The sequence below is a fragment of the Mustela nigripes genome, chromosome 5 (genome assembly GCF_022355385.1).
Source record: "Mustela nigripes isolate SB6536 chromosome 5, MUSNIG.SB6536, whole genome shotgun sequence".
Taxonomy (NCBI): domain Eukaryota; kingdom Metazoa; phylum Chordata; class Mammalia; order Carnivora; family Mustelidae; genus Mustela; species Mustela nigripes.
Genome location: NC_081561.1, coordinates 63,532,760 through 63,548,566, shown reverse-complemented (window position 1 = coordinate 63,548,566; position 15,807 = coordinate 63,532,760). Strand labels below are relative to the sequence as shown.

Genomic DNA, 15,807 nt, shown 5'->3' with positions numbered 1-15,807 from the left:
GGGAGCTGGACATATGGAGGTGGAGCATGGGGGGAGGTGGATTTGGGAGTGACTGTCACCGGATTAGTTGAAGTAAGGATATGGAATATTTGTTTGAGGGAGAAAGGCCAAAACAGGATGGAGATCAGAGATATGAACCTTGGCAAAGCCCGGGCAGGTCTGCTGAGTGCCAGGCTCTGTGTGGGTTCCTGATAAACCATGTGGCACTGTCCCCGACCCCAAGAAGGTCACATTCCAGGGATAGTGACCACAGTTCAGGAAGAAATAGCAGGTCTGTCTGACGTTTGATGGTGGGAGAGACGCAGGTTGCCAGGGAGGGGTGTCTAAGTCCCGCCTGTGGGGAAAGGAGTGTGGCTTGCCCTGTGAGTGGCCAGGCACCTGGGGAAGGCCAGAGAGAAGCTTCTCCAGACAGGGGGAAGCAGCTGGTTGAAGTCAGAGGCATGAGAGTGGCCTGGACCATGGGGCCAGGTATCAGCATTTCAGTGTTCCGAAATACCAGGGGGGAGGGAGAAGAGGTTAACGAGCCTTTAGAGGGGTGACAGGACAGAAGAGGTACCCAGAAGTGAGGTTTCAGGAGGGTCATGGGTCTCTATGGCTGGGCACTAAGGGGGCAGATGAGCAGTCCTCCTAGGTTAATAAAGCCCCTTTGGTGGAGAGAATCAAGGCAGAGCTTGCAGGGATGTCAGTCCAAGAAAGGTGGGTTAGAAATGAGAGAGTCCACACAAAGACATCTCCTGGGGCTTGTAGCCATTGGGAGGGGTGGCTTGGCTTCCAGAGTCTCAAGTCCTAGAGCCTGGGTCCCCATTCCCCTGGAGAAAACATCCCTTTCCTCAAAGCATAGAGAAGAAAAATATCTCTTATGCCTTTTATACAGGGCATACGCCTTTTGTTTGTAGGATGGAGGGGGGCAGAAAATAGCTACAAACAGAAATGAAAATGTCCTGCTTTTTGTCTGGGAATGCCAAGATGTGATTTAACCATGCAGGTTCATAAAGGAGCATGCCTTTGCTTCCTGCTGAGTGTCACTTGCAATGCCTCTTCAGGGTATCTGGCCAAGGTCTGGATGTGTTTGACCTCTTGTGGACTCCAGAAGAGAAGGGATCAAAGTACCTAAGCTTATTGGGTTTGCCACGAGGATTTCCTTCTTGGGAATTAATAACTTTCTCTCCTCTTTTTGCCCCACTACCACTTACTGTCATTAGACGTCTTTCCATCAGGGAGATGACCTGCAGCATACATGGCACTGTGCCAAGAACCATTCCTGTGGGGGCTCAGAGCCTAGATAAGGAGGAAAGTTTGCTGATGTAAAAAATTTAAGTTAGCACAAGAAATCCAATAACATGGGGGTGCCATGACGTGGTATATGGTCAGGTGTCCTCTAAACAGAACAAAGAGTGCTCAGAGTGTGTTTTGGAGAATTCGAGTAGGTTGGGATGATCAGGAAGGCTGCCTAAAGAAGGGAGGATCTGCAGAGGGTGGGAGAGGAGGAAGGGGAAGCAGAGATGGCCATGGGGACAATAGGATGGGGGAAATATTGTGAGCCCAAATGGAGCAGAGTTAGAACTAACACAGTCTCTTGTATTTAGTGCTTATCCCATTGCAGAAGGTAATACAATCTCTGTGTATATGTAATGTAATGTCACATTGATCTGTCTTATGATAGGGTCAGGAATTCAGGAAATACTGCCATTTATTTAAATCCACCCACACTTATCAAGTTCCTGCTGCGTGTGCTTGAAAAAGCTCCATGGGGGGAATTGGGGATCTGAGCGGAAATGCCCATGCTCTCTGGGAATTTCAACCCTGTGAGCTATGGTGCGTTTAAGGAGGAGAAGGACAACATGGTTGGAAACCAGGGGATGTGGTGGAGCGGAGGAGTGAGGTAGGATACCAAGGAGACACGGGGCGAGGAGCTGTCTAGCAGTTACTGAGTTGCCCATCAAGGCCAGGCAGGCAGGAAGCCACTCCAGATTAAAGTAACTTGTCTCTGTTCTGTCCTGACCATTCAGGGGCTGTGGGTAACATTTTTGGAAACACACAGGGAGTGGCTGGCGGGGCTGCTCTTCCTGGGAAAGGCTCCCTGAGCTCCCTGCCGGGGAAGATGGGCAGGGCCAGCTGCACGATTTGCGGGGCCCCGTGCAAAATGGAAATGCAAGGCTCCTTGTTCAAATGTTAGCAGAGATTCAGGACAACAACAGGAGAGCCTTCAGGCAAGCAGGGGGCCTTTCTGAGGTTGCCCAGCACATGCGCCCAAGAAGCTGACCCAGAGGAGGAAACAGCCTGGACCCTTCTATGACTCAGTGTGTGTGGTAAGATAATGGGCCGGGTTGCTCTCTGTGGTCGTGGGACAGGGTTTCTCTGTCCTAGTAGTGCTGTGTCGTCCCCTGAGAGTTGGCATGGGGTGATGGGGAAGGGACGGGGCACCACAGGAGGCTGCCATGGCTGTGGGGGCACCAACTGTTTACACACCCTGCCATCTCTGTGCCGTAGGGAGGCCGTGTCTGAGTTTTTGGAATGGACCAAACTGAGACTCACATGTTTTATGTACTTTACTAATTTGGGCAAGTTGCTTACCTTCTCTAAGCCTTAATTTCCCTATAAGTAAAAAGGCAAACCATAATATCATCTTTGCAGGATAGTTCAGTAAAAGCCAATGTGGAAGTTTGAGCCCAACCTATTTTTAAGTGAATCCTTCTTCCTGGAAATGTTTTGAATATCTATCTTGTAAAAGTGTGGCGCATGGGCTAGTTTGGGGATATATTTCAAATAGCAGAGGCTGAGAGATTGTGTATTTCCTAAAGGAAACCCAGTTAATTATACCTGCTAGACCCACATATACACAGACACACATACACCCATAGATACAGATACACGTGGTCACAGGGACGTGCATATGCACGTACCTGGAGTGGAATAGGGACTGGGTTGGAATGAGATGGTGTGTTACAGGAAAGAGCCCCAGTCTGGATGTCATTCTGTCTTAGCCTTGAACCTCCATGTTTCCTCAATCAGAAATCCTGACCTCACTGGGCTTTCTTGAGATGAAATGAGATTATGAATGGGAATGTTGGTCTTGGGTCCCTGGCAGGGGCAAGCATCTTTGGAATGGGTCTCCCCTCCCAGGCCATAGTGAGGCACACAGTGAACTGAAGGGCAAATACTGCGTTCCCTACAGTGATACTTCCTGAGTGTCAGGCGTGGGTAACTTCTTATAAACTAAGGGGGCTGATTTTGTGTGGTGTTGCTATTTCCTCTGCTTCTGTACTTTGGGAAACTAACTGGGTCTTCTCTCTGCTGAGACTTGAAAGTCCATAGAATCCCATGTATTTGTTTCCTGGAGATGAACACACATATACATAGACCAAAAATATATGCACACAGATAAAGACACACCACACGTATCACACATAACCATCCTGCATAGCCACCTCTGCATCACAGAGTTGAACTCTCTCACACACTCCCATGCATTAGTTTCTTCTTTCCTTTTATTCTTTGATCAGTTCTGGGCCTTTCCTATACCTACCTGTGTAGTGTACCAGGGTCAGGTGTCTTCCTCTTCACACCCTACTAAATCCACATCCTTCCCCATCCCTTTTCCTGAAAACTCCATGTCATGGCCACTCTTCTCAACTCCCCTCAGCATCTCTAATGCTTTTAACAAACTCCAGGACTGTAACCCAGGCTTTGAGTGTCCATTTCGACCCACCCAGAGGCCCTGGGCTGCTGTGAACTCAGCCCTAGCCCCAGAGACTTCCCCATGGAATCAGGTTTGTGCCTGTTTGAGTTTCACTGGGCTTCTAACCTCCTCCTCACTTGACTCCTGGGAGTCCCTCAGCTTCTCCTGCTTTGGTCAGCTGAGCTATGAACCTTAGCACCACTGTGAGGAGCCTAGGGCTGGGAGACGAAGAGGGAACAGAATTTGAGGGCCTGGGATGTGCCCGGTGCTGAGCTGGGCACATGATACGTGTCCTTTCATAGGGCGCTCGTGGTGGGCTCCGTCATCCGTGTGTCCACAGGGAACTGAGGCTTTTAGGAACTAAGTAATATAGCCACAGGCTTAATGAAAGTCTATACTCTTTACAGTTTACCACTACTGTGCCTCCAACAAGATGGGACCAGATCAGCTGAGGTTTGGGCCTGGGTTGGGGGATTCCTTCTTCCCGTCCTGCACCTCTCAGGTTTTACCTAGAATCTTTACAGTAGTGTATAATATTAGGAACCTTCTAGAGAGTAACCAACTGTAGTGGCCAGAGCCCTTGGTGCTTTGATGGTGTGAGGCTATAAATGGACCTGTTTTGTTTTTCATAACTTTATTGAGGTATGATTAGCATGCAATCATCTTATTAATTAAAGTACATAATTTGATATGTTTTAAGCTATGTACATACCTCTGAATCCCCTACCACAGTCAAGATTATGTACATATTCATCATCCCCAAAAGTTTCCTTATGCCCTTTTAAGATCCACCCCCTTCCTGCCTGTCTTCCACTGCCTCTGGAGGCAACCACCGACCTGCTTTTATTCACTATGGATGACTTTACATTTTCTCAAGCTTTAGATAAACAGAATTGTACAATATGAATCCTTTTTTCCTCTGACTTTTTTTTTTTAACCTACCATAATTATTTTGAGCTCTGTCCACATGTTGCATGTATCAATAGTTTGTTCCCTTTAAATTCGGAGTAGTATTCTATTATATGGATAACTGTACAATTTGTTTATGGATTCCCCTGTTAATGGGCATTTGGGTGCCCCCTGTGTGGAGCTATTACAGATAAAACTGCTAAGCACATTCATGAACAAGACTTTATATGGGCATATGTTTTCATTTCTCTTGGGTAAATACCTAGGATTGGAACAACCGGATCATATGGAGGTGTCTGTTTAACTTTTTAAGAAGTGGCAAAACCATTCTCCACAATAGCTATGTCATTTTACGTTCCCACCCGCAGGTGCAAGAGAGTACCAGTTCTTCGAATCCTCATTGGTCTGTAGGGTGTAGATCTGATTTCAAGCTTTGGTTGGTATGGAATTTGTGAGTCCCCCCCCCCCAATGGCCAAATCTAATGATTGAAGCAGATGGCTTTCAGTTTAGACTGGGGACTCTGAGGGATGCCGACCCAAGGGATGCAGAATCAGGTGCTCCTGGAGACATCAGTCAAAAACCTTTTGCAGGATGCTGAGAAGGGGAGGCATGTGGAGTCAACACTGGTCCCAGCATGAGACTACATGGGATTGGATCAGGTCTGGAATGTGGTGTTTGGGAATGAAACACACATCCCTGAGGCATTTTGGAAAAGTGATGGCAAGAATCATTAATGGGATAGGGCATTAGGGGTGGAAGAGAAGAGCAGTGGAAGGAGGCCTTGAGCTTGGGAGACCTAGCTCTGTGAGGGGAGGAGCAGTGCGTGTTTCATTAGTTGCCTCTGCACCCCCAGCACCAAGAGCAGTGCCAGGCATGGAGGGAGTGCTGACAGCAGTGGTGGTTGCAGGAATGAGCAAACGGGTGAATGAGGAACTCGTCAGAGCTCTGGGGATAGGATCTGGTTGAACGGCATTATTTAGTACTTTATGTAGCTTGTGGCACAGAACCTAGTGTCAGGGCTGGAAGAAGCTCTGAAGAGCATGGAGTTTGCCCTTCTCATTTACTGACAAGGTTCAAAGAAGTTATGCTCTCTTGTCCCAGGTAGCCTGCAAGGGCAGAGACTGGATTCAGTCCTAAGCCTCCTCTTTTGTAGTCTAGGGTTTATCTTCTTTAAAAAAGAACATCATTTTTTTCTGATTAAAAGAATAAATTCACATTATAGGAAATTTGGAAAAATAAGAAAAATAGCCCCAAATTCCAGCAACCCAAGTATAATCACTTTAGGCAGCCATGTGCACATGCGCAAGTGTGTACAATTTGATGTCTCTATGTCCATCTGTCTAAACTATCCCCTATGGTTTAGTAGTTTGGGTGTTTGGGTGTTTTCAGTCTTTTATTATATTATGAATCCTGGGGTGGACATCTGGTCCTAATCTTGGATAGCACCCTGAGTATTCCCAGCACTTGTTCTCTTATAGGATGTCTCCACTAAACCGTTAGGATGAGCAGAGTGCTCTGGGAGGAATAGAACACCTGTTGGGATGGAGTTCCACCAACATTCCTCACACTCAAACATTTGTACTTTGATTCTAACCATGTCTACACTTTAGTATGTTGGTTTGCTTGATTCTCTTCCCCACCAAACTGAGCTCCCATTTACCATGGTATTTTTCCAGCCCTTTCCATAGGTTATTTTTTCACACCCTTTCCATGGTATTTAGGTGTGCAATGAGTATTTATTAGAATGAATGAACGAACCGATGGAATTGTATAAACAAGAGTGAAGGGCAGCAAGAGGTCACCTGGGTCTACATTTTCAATCACATTTACCTTCTAGGGGTCAACCCCATTCCTAGTCTCCCCTCCCCCAGTTCCTACAGTCCCCCTCCCCCTGCCTCCTACCCTGGAGAGTTGGAATGTGCTTGTGGTCCAGGATTTATGTCCAGTGGAGCCCTGAGGCCACACACAGGGCCTTTTCTGGTATAAATGCAGGACTGTGGGAAGGCCTAGCAGGATGACAAGGGCGGGGGGGGGCACCATGTCTGAGGAAGACTCAGCCCAGGGTCCAGAGTATGACCATGAACATAGCCCAGCTGAGGGTCCCAGGGCTGACTGGCCCTGGCAGCTCCTTGGGGCTCTGCCTTCCTGAGGGAGAGAATGCTTTTGTGCTGGGACCCCAGGAGAAGAGGACCAGGAGGAGTGGTCAGGAGGGAGCTGGGCTGCCTCCAATAATGTGGGTTCTCAGCATGTTTGGGTGTTCTGATGTAGGAGTGCGGGGAAGAGGCTGTGCGCTATTTTCCCTTGCATCCTTTCAGTAAGGACAGCACCATCTGTGTGAACCAGGGGAGGGACTTGGCTTCCCAGAAGCAGAGGCGGGGTGGGGGGCGGGAGGGAGCAGGGTTGTGAGGGAGGGGCAACCCATGTCACGTGTAGGGTGGTTTCCCTTTGGCCAGGAACCCCAGACCTCTGGCTCTAATGGGTAGCAGAGACTTGGAGTGGAAATTCCTTCTTCTCTTTTACTTCACAGCTGTTGCCCAAAGAGCTCCCCACCACTCCCACTCAATCTCAGCCCAAGTCCTTGTTTTCTGTGTCCAGTCCATGTCTTGCCAAAGCCCCCTCATCAGCTCACACATGTGTTAGTGTGCACACCCCTCCGTGACATCTCTAGCATCCATCCCCTCCCCTCCATTCTCGACAGTGTGGGGCCTCATTAACTCTTACTCACGCAGAGATGCTGTCTAGATCTTCCCTCTGATGTCCCTTTTTCCTGTAATGCCCTCCATCAGGGCCACCAGAAATTGCCTGTCCAAATTCCAGCTCTGATCTGAGTCCCAACTCAAGATCTCGCTTCTATCAGCCAGCCACCCATCGTTCAGTGACTTCCCCTTCCTTAACCGGGCATTCAAGGCCTTCCTTTATCTGGCCCCAATCTTGTTTTCCACCACCCCTCTTTAAGTCCTACATTTCAGCCTGAGAAAATAATAGTGAATCTTCAAACAACGTGTGTGTGGGCTGTGCAGGTCCACTTCAATGTGGCTGTTTTTCAGTAAACATTTTGGAAGATTTTTTTGGACATTTTCAGCCATTTGAAAAAAAAAAGTGTAGATGAACTACACAGCCTGGAAATCTCGAGAAAAAAAAAATAAAAAGTTCGGTAGGTCATGAATGTGTAAAAGTTTTGTAGATGCTACTCTATTCTCTGATATGCTACCAAAAAATAGACACAAATCTATCACAAAAAGTTAAAATTTATCAAAGCTTGCACAAACACAGACCATTCACGGCGCCACCACAGTTGAGAGAAATGTAAACAAAGGTAAAGATGCCGTATTAAATCATAACTGCATAAAATTAACTGGAGTACGTGCTGTCCTGTAACCATTTCAAAGCCACCTCCTGTTACTCTTGCTGCGAGCTCAAGAGCTGTCCCCGCTGAAAACACTGTGTGACACTAATCCTTTCTTCGGGAACAAGGTGTCTCTTCAGTAAATGGCGGATAGCAGTAAGAAGTGATCTCTCATGGTTCTTGCAATGAGGAATGACATTTGGGGCAGTCATAAGTTCTATGTGGAGTTGCTACTGGGGTGGGAGAGGAGTCTGTGTCCCGAAAACCCATGGTTCAAAGGTGAGTGGGATTTCCCTTCACCTCATGCTCAACTTAGGGTTTTTCTTGACACCAAGTCCTCCCTCTGGCATACCTTTTGTTGTGAATGATTTCTTGGACCATCCCCATGAGATGCACCCACATCTTTCCTTCCTCTGACTCTCAGCTTCAATGCCACATCCATGGGTGGATGTGCTTAGGCCTGGGGTCTGTTTATGCCCATGCCTCCCCAGAAAGTCTGTAGACCCAGTGGGGCTGGAATTTGATGTTGGGTTTATCCAAAGCACCCAGAATATTGCTTTGTACATGACGGTCACTCAGGGCATAGATGGATGAACGAATGAACGCATGCTTGACTGGGACATAGGAGAGCAATTATGTCCTTGTTTTCTACCCTGGTGAGACAAAGAAATCTATGTTCTCTTTATCATTTCTCAAAATGAGAAAACGGATTGGGAAAATCCACAACTGCCACACAACACCCCGAGTCAGAGAAATGTCACATTGGGGAATTTTCAGTTTTGCTTACCCAGAAAGACCCCTCTTTTTCCTCATCCCTGTTTCCCCTGGCTCTGTATCTCCCACCCCTCAACCTGCATGGAGGGGGACCCTGGGGCTGAGACAGTTTACTTTTGCTTTCTTTGCCTTTCCCAGAGCAGAGGGGGAACCGTAATTTAGGCGGCTGCTAAAAATAGCTCCCCCAGTCCTGGAAAGAGAACTTGCTTATTTTTGAAATTGCTCCCTGCTCCCTCCCCAGCCCTGCTGGGGACTTGCACTACAAGCCAGATGCTTCTGAGCACTGTCCTGAGGCTGGCAGGGGAGTCACAGCATGGGGCCTCATCAACCAGGGGGTCCGAGCCCTGTCTGAGAGATGGACCAGCAGAAAAGTGGGAGGGATGAGAGGTGTTTGTGCTCTCCAGGTCCTGTCCTAATCAGATGGGTCTCCCTCCCCACGGCCTCTTGGGGAGCACTGTGGGGGGACAGCCCACCAGCTGTGTGACGCAGCCACCAGATGTGGGAGAGGTCGCCAGGTCTGGAGACCTGGATCAAGTCCGAGGCTCACACAGCACATCTTTCCAAGCCTCAGATTTCCTCTTCTCTACAAGCTGGGGTGATGGTCATATTTACCTTGCCAGGGTGTATTGAAAGTCTGAGGTAAACTTTGACTATAGTAGGGCTCAGTGGATGATGACCATAACTTTGTTATGATTAGAATCACTGAAATTAGAGCACGCCGCTCTGTTTTAACAGGCAAGGCAATAGGACAAGCGATAAGCCAATTTGAATTGCTAAGTTGAACCACATGAAATTGATGATTTTGTAGATTGAGCATAATTGAATACCGTCACTTATATGATTCAAGCTAATAACACAGAAATCAGCAAATTTTCTGTAAAGGGGCAGGGACTGTAGACAATACTTACATGAAAGGGTGTGGCTGCGTTTCAGAAAAACCATATTTACAAAAATGGGTTGAATTTAGCCTCTATAATATTTGCCAACCCCCATCAGACCATGTCAGTTTCATTCTTATGTAAAGTGAACTTTCTGTGATTCATACAGTCAGTGTCCAGGAATCTTCCCAATTATAACTGTAGCTTAGCTGTAGAGTTCATGATGGTGTTTATTATTACCAGACCCTGTTCCAAACACTTTACAAAGAGTAACTAATTTATTCTCACGACAACCCTATGAGGTAGGGGCTGTTATTATTGCCCCATTTTATGGATGAAGAAAGTGAGGCTCAAAGAGGCTGAGTAACTTGTTTGAGGTCCCATAGTTAGAGTGGGTAGCAGTTGAAAAAAACCCAGCTGAGTTTGTAGGGTCAAGTTTGACATCTGCAAAATTCAGGCTGCTTCAGTTTGGAAGTGGGGGTTATCAAGCCTGTTTGCTGCTCACAAAGCATGGTCTTCAGGTCCTTAAAGGGGCAGCAGGCATGGTAGAGGTGGGCAGTGAGGAGATGGGTGGGCAGAGGACCTGGGATGGAAAAGCACAGACTCTTCTCTGAGAAGCTAAGCCCTGGGTCATGGCCCTGTGTCTGGGGCTGTTTCCTAGGTGACCTCCAGTGACACATGGAGGGTCAGTATATAGGGAGGAATCTCTGGCCTGTGGAGCAGGAAATTGTTTACATTCCTTATGTTCCATGCAGTATCTCTGGGGAATTCTGGGCCCCATTCCCAGACCTGGGCCCCAGGGGACCTGGTAGGAAGACGGGGGCAAAGAACAGGCTCCCCAGTATGCTTTAACTCTGGTGTCAAGCCAAGGGACTTGTATACCTTGTTGATCCCCTTTGCCTACTAACTTAGCCACCAATGAGCAGGCCACTGGTCAGGACTCTGGCCTTGTGCACACCAGGCTTTTTCTCTTTATGCCATTCCCCTTGCCCAGAAAGGATTTCTTACCTCTGTACCTTTCCTTAGTCCTCTCACCTCTTTCAAGACTGGCTTGGTGCCACCTTCTGGAAGTCTTTTCTCACTTCCTCTTCACACCCCAGGCCCCCTTCCTAGTGCTGCCAAAGCCCCTGTCTCCTTAACCCTTCTGGCTTCCCTACCAAAAGGGGACCCCTCAAGGGAAGGGACTGTACCTTATTTGTTCTTGTGTCCTCACCACCAAGGTGAACCCCCGTGTCCAGCGTAGCCTCCACAGGCTAGAAACTGGTTCAAAGCAACCTGTTTGAAGCAACATCACCATCCACAAAAGCTTGCCCTTTCCCCTATAAGATGTGGCCCTTGGACGAGTTGCCTGGGCTTTGGGAGTCTTAATGTCATCACCAGGAAGGGACAGTGATTTGAGGGTTGGGGGAAATAAATGAGGTAAAGCAGAAAGATGCCAGCACAGTGACTGGCTCCTAGCAAGCACTTTGGAAGTGGCTATACGTATCCTTGCCTCCATGACCCCCATGCATGGAGTAGGGGAAGATGAGAGGAGAAGGCAGTTCGAATACCCCAAAGCTACAGCATTGGCCTCAAGTGCTAAAGTCAGGGTTCATGCATCAGCTTTGTTTTTGCAACAAGAGAACTGAGCCTCTAGTCAGAACATTTAGTTGTGAATTCCAGCTCTGCCTCTTAGCAGCAATGGGCACCATTGACAAGCCGTGTGACTGCTGGTAATACCATTATAAACCTCAATATTATTATCTGTTGGGGGGAGAGTAATGATGACCTCATAAAGTCCTTGTGAGGCTGACATGAGATTGCATACCTGGGAAAACACTTGGTCCAGCTCTGAGGGAATGCTCAATCATGAATTATTGAGTCTGGATCTATAGAATGCTTGAGAAAGCTCTGAGTGAGGCTCAGCTTAGGGTGTTTCTTGGGCACATGCCATATGGCTTAGTGGTTTATAGCTTTAAAGTCATGCCATCATGAGCTTGAGTCCTAGCTATGCTACTAATTGGCTGTGTGTCCTTAGGTAAGTTACTTAAGCTTTCTGAACCATGGTTTGTCTTTTAAGGACTTTTTAAAGATGATGCCACATATCTCAGAGAGTTGTTATGGGGATGAAATGTGAGTAGATCCCAGGGTCTGGTCTACACCAAGTCTCAAGTATTAATATTATTCTGCTTTTACTTATGACTTAGGAACAAGCATTGATGATATAGGGCTTTTGAAGTCCTAGTTAGTGTAAAAACTGGTATATAGAGGGCCACAGTTTGGGGGTAAGGGTTAGATTTTTCATCTTTGCAAGCCAAATGGGAGTATTGCACTCAAGTGATAGGAAGTACTTCCTGGCTTGGGGTGGAATGTGGGAGGCATGCTCTGTGCACATGAGGAGAGCCTCTGGGGAAATCTTTGGGGCTGGAATGGAGCCAAACAGTATGGTTGACCAGGCCCCGCCATCACACAGGGAGGAACCCAGGTCCCAGAGAGCCTAAAACCTTGGCCCTCTGACCCACGTCTGGATAGTGTGAGAGCTGGAACTAGCCTCTGTCTCCTGAGTTAGGTATGATTTCTCCAGGATGTAAAAGGATGTGAGTAAGAGTTAAAATCTGGCAGGAACCACAGTACTAGAGAAAAGCCTTGAAAGGGACCTTACAGTCCTACAGGAAGACTATTTCATCATTGATGGTTGTCTGTTTTAGGCCAGTTAGTCTGTGTTTAGGTACCCACAGGCTTGGGAAGACCTTGATCCCCCAGGGAGAAGAAGAAGGGACAAGGAAACAGGATGTGGAGTGCACAGAGGTGTTGGTATTCAGTGAATATTCATGGAGAAAATGGTGGGTGGTGGTAAGGATGGGTTGAATCCCTCTTTTGGGGTTTAAGTCCAGTGGATTTTGTTCTATTGTTGCTTCTCATTTTTCTATATTGCTCCTCAATTTATCTTTTTTTAAAAAATTTTTAGATTTATTATTATTTTATTATAAACATATAATGTATTTTTATCCCCAGGGGTACAAGTCTGTGAATTGCCAGGTTTACACACTTCACAGCACTCACCATAGCACATATCCTCCCCAATGTCCATAACCCCACCCCCTTCCTCCAGCCCCCCTCCCCCCAGCAACCCTCAGTTTGTCTTGTGAGATTAAGAGTCACTTTTGGTTTGTCTCCCTCCTGATCCCATCTTGTTTCATTGATTCTTCTCCTACCCCCCAGGCCTCCCATGTTGCATCTCCACTTCCTCATATCAGGGAGATCATATGATAGTTGTCTTTCTCCGACTGACTTATTTCACTAAGCATGATACGCTCTAGTTCCATCCACGTCATCGCAAATGGCAAGATTTCATTTCTTTTGATGGCTCCTCAATTTATCTTCAAGGTGGGCACCTCCATTGCTTCTCTTTATGAAGTGCTCTTGCAGAAAGGAACACTCTGGCCCCCTTCACTTTTCTGCTCCCTTCCCAGTGTCAGGGATGAGGCTTTCCCCTTCTAACCAGAGCTAGCTTAGAGCCCAAGGAAAATCCAAGCCCCTCAGGTCCAGACTTTCCAGTGGCCTAAGGCAAAGCTGGGTGGCTTCTTAAATCAGGCTGGGCAGATCCCTACAATGCCAGGCTTTGGTGATCCCTGATGTGCCTGGAGAGAGCTTGTGGTTACAGGCTGTGTCTGGGCAGGGCAAGCCTTGGCAGTAATGATAACAAAATCATAGCAGCAGTGCTGGCCTCCTTCAGAGAGTGCCCTGTGTGCTCCAGACATCTTATCTACATTATTGGACAGACTCTTCACCAAAATCCACTGAGGAAGGTGCTGTGATTATCTTGGTGTCACAGAACCCAAGGCTTTGAGAGGTTAAGACTTTAAGAAATGTGCTTCAGGTCACCCAGCTGGGAAGGCAAAGCCAGAAGTCAAGTCCCAGTCATCTGACTTGGAAGATTGCTAGGGTGAAGGAGGCCTTAGCACAGGATGGATGAGAAATGGGGCAGTGGGAGGTGGAAGCTGTCCTCACAGTGGAGAAGAGGAAGATCTCAGGATCTCTGTAACCCTCTTCTGGCCCCAACAGCATCCTCAGGACTGGAGATATTTCTAAACAAAGCTGTCAAGATTTATCTTCTCTGATGGAGAGGTGTAATAGAGTAATAGGGTAATAGGCAATAGAGTAATAGGGCTGTGGCAAGATGGGGAAAGGGGCCACTGATGTGGGAAGATGAGTACTAGATCACAGCCTGAACACTGGGGTCTTCAGTTTTAAGCCCAGCTCTGTCCCTAGCTGTGTGACCTCAGAGAAGACTTTTCCCCCTTTGATCTCAATTTTCTGCTCTATGCTCTAAAGCTACATGCGTTCCAGCAGAGAGCTTATGGTTTTAGTCTTAAATGTTCAAGTGGGGCCTCAACAGTCTTAAGAAACAGTTATTGGGAGTAGGGCATTCTGGGGAACATCAGCATAGTGGGGAGCTGTTAAACAGGCTGCCTCTTTAAAGGGTAAATACGCAGTCTCCCCCTGGTGTTCAGGCCCTTCTCTGTGGGGACAGTACTTCCTGTTTGGAAGGTCAGTATCTCTGTCTCCCATCCTCTTGAGGCCATACCGCCTCACTCCCTGTACTGGGGGAAAATGTTAAGAAGTATATAATGACAAATACAGCATAACCCGACCAATCAGAGCAGTCATGGCTGTAAACAGCTGGTATGAGACTATAACAGGGTGTGCCAACTGTATGCCCACCCTGCCCCCGACTCCTGATTGTTCCTAAGAAAGTCTGGCTCAAGAGCTGAAAAGCAAAAAGTTGAGGAGGTGAAGGCAGGGAGCAAGTTCACTGGTCTTCCCAGACATCAGCTCGTCCCTCCCTTGAACCCTATCATCCTGTCAGCTTAGCCTCACTGTGGCCTCTGGGAGTGTCCTTCTCATGCTTTGTCCCCTGAAAAAACAGCCTCTCCACTAGCTACAGCTGCATATTGGAGGCTGACGAAACAAAGGGGACTTAGTCTGTACTCTGCAGCATTATCCCGAACTTGACAATGGTCAGGGGACCCGCAGGGTGGCTGACCCCAATCTGCTTGCAGAATTGGTGCTTTACTAAGCCTGATAGTCAGAGACGAGGGCTTTGCCTCACCTACTCTTGGCTACTGGCTATCAAGTCCCATAGAAAACCCCAAAAGCCTCCTTTCCTCTTTCATTTTCCTCAGATGCCAGCCTATTTTTGGTCTTTGCCACCAGGTACCAGGATTGCTGAGTTAGCTCACTGGCTTCCTACCTTATCCCCAGCCTCAGGACTGTTGCCTTTTCTCTTTGTAAAGGTTCCTGATTGCTTATCAACTTCTAGGAGTCAGAGATTTCAGCTAATATTTCTTGACTGATTAAGGAAGGCCTGTCTTTTCCATGAGCACAGGCCATTTCCCAATTGAGCAAGAAATACTTACTGAGCACCACTAAATGCAAGGCATTTTATTAGCTGTAGAAATGGGAGGGGTATCAAAGAAGTAGGAAGCATGGCCCCACCCTCAAGAAGTCTTCACTATGCCTGTGGAGAACCAATATATAAACATAAAAAAGATAACCAATAATATGAGACCACTGCAGTGTGTTAATTGAGGCTCTTCTGGGTCTATTAAAAAGCTTGTCACAAAGGTTATAAAGAAAGATAAAATGGAGCTAGTAAAAAAACCTCTAGAATGACAATTAAAATGCGTGATGACTTAGAGGCCTGATCAGATTAGACCGTTACTAGCTGGATTGTTAGGGTTTAGGAAATAAAGCAATGTTCACCAGAAGTTACCTTGAGTTCACTAGGAACAAGTTATGACACATTTATCTTTTTCTGATAAGGTTCTAGAGCTCCATTCTGAGGTACACCTTACATTTGGCATTTCTCAAATTCCACAAGGCTTCAGGAAAGATTTTGTATGCTGTCTTTATAGCAAAGAGGGCAAGATAAGAGTGTGGGTTTATGGATTCCAAGCTGGTTGAAGGACTGTTCCCTGAGAGCGTTGATGACTAGTCTGTTGGCATTCCCAGATGTTGTAGCTATGTCATCTGGCTCTGTCTGAATCTTTTGTTGTAATCAACATTTTTAGCAATGGTATGGGTAAAGAACATGAGTATATTCTGAAAGTTTCTGTTAATGACCAAATCTAGGAGAAATAGTTTAGAGTCAAACTCGAAAATACCCTTGTGGGTATGTGTACCAAAGCATTGAAAGAAGAAACATAAAGAGATATTTGCATACCCATGCTCATAGTAG

At 47.0% G+C, this 15,807-nt stretch overlaps 1 protein-coding gene across 5 annotated transcripts in view; it reads left to right on the top strand.

The window, feature by feature from the left end:
- DAAM2 (dishevelled associated activator of morphogenesis 2) overlaps positions 1-15,807 on the top strand; it is a 115,090-nt gene that overhangs the window by 44,645 nt on the left and 54,638 nt on the right. For 2 of the 5 annotated variants that reach the window (XM_059400536.1, XM_059400532.1), the window contains exon 1: positions 2,077-2,309. The exons of the other annotated variants lie outside the window; for them this stretch is intronic. The gene's annotated coding sequence lies outside the window, so the exon portion shown is untranslated. Of the gene's footprint in view, positions 1-2,076; positions 2,310-15,807 lie in introns of those variants that run through there. 5 annotated transcript variants of the gene reach the window in all.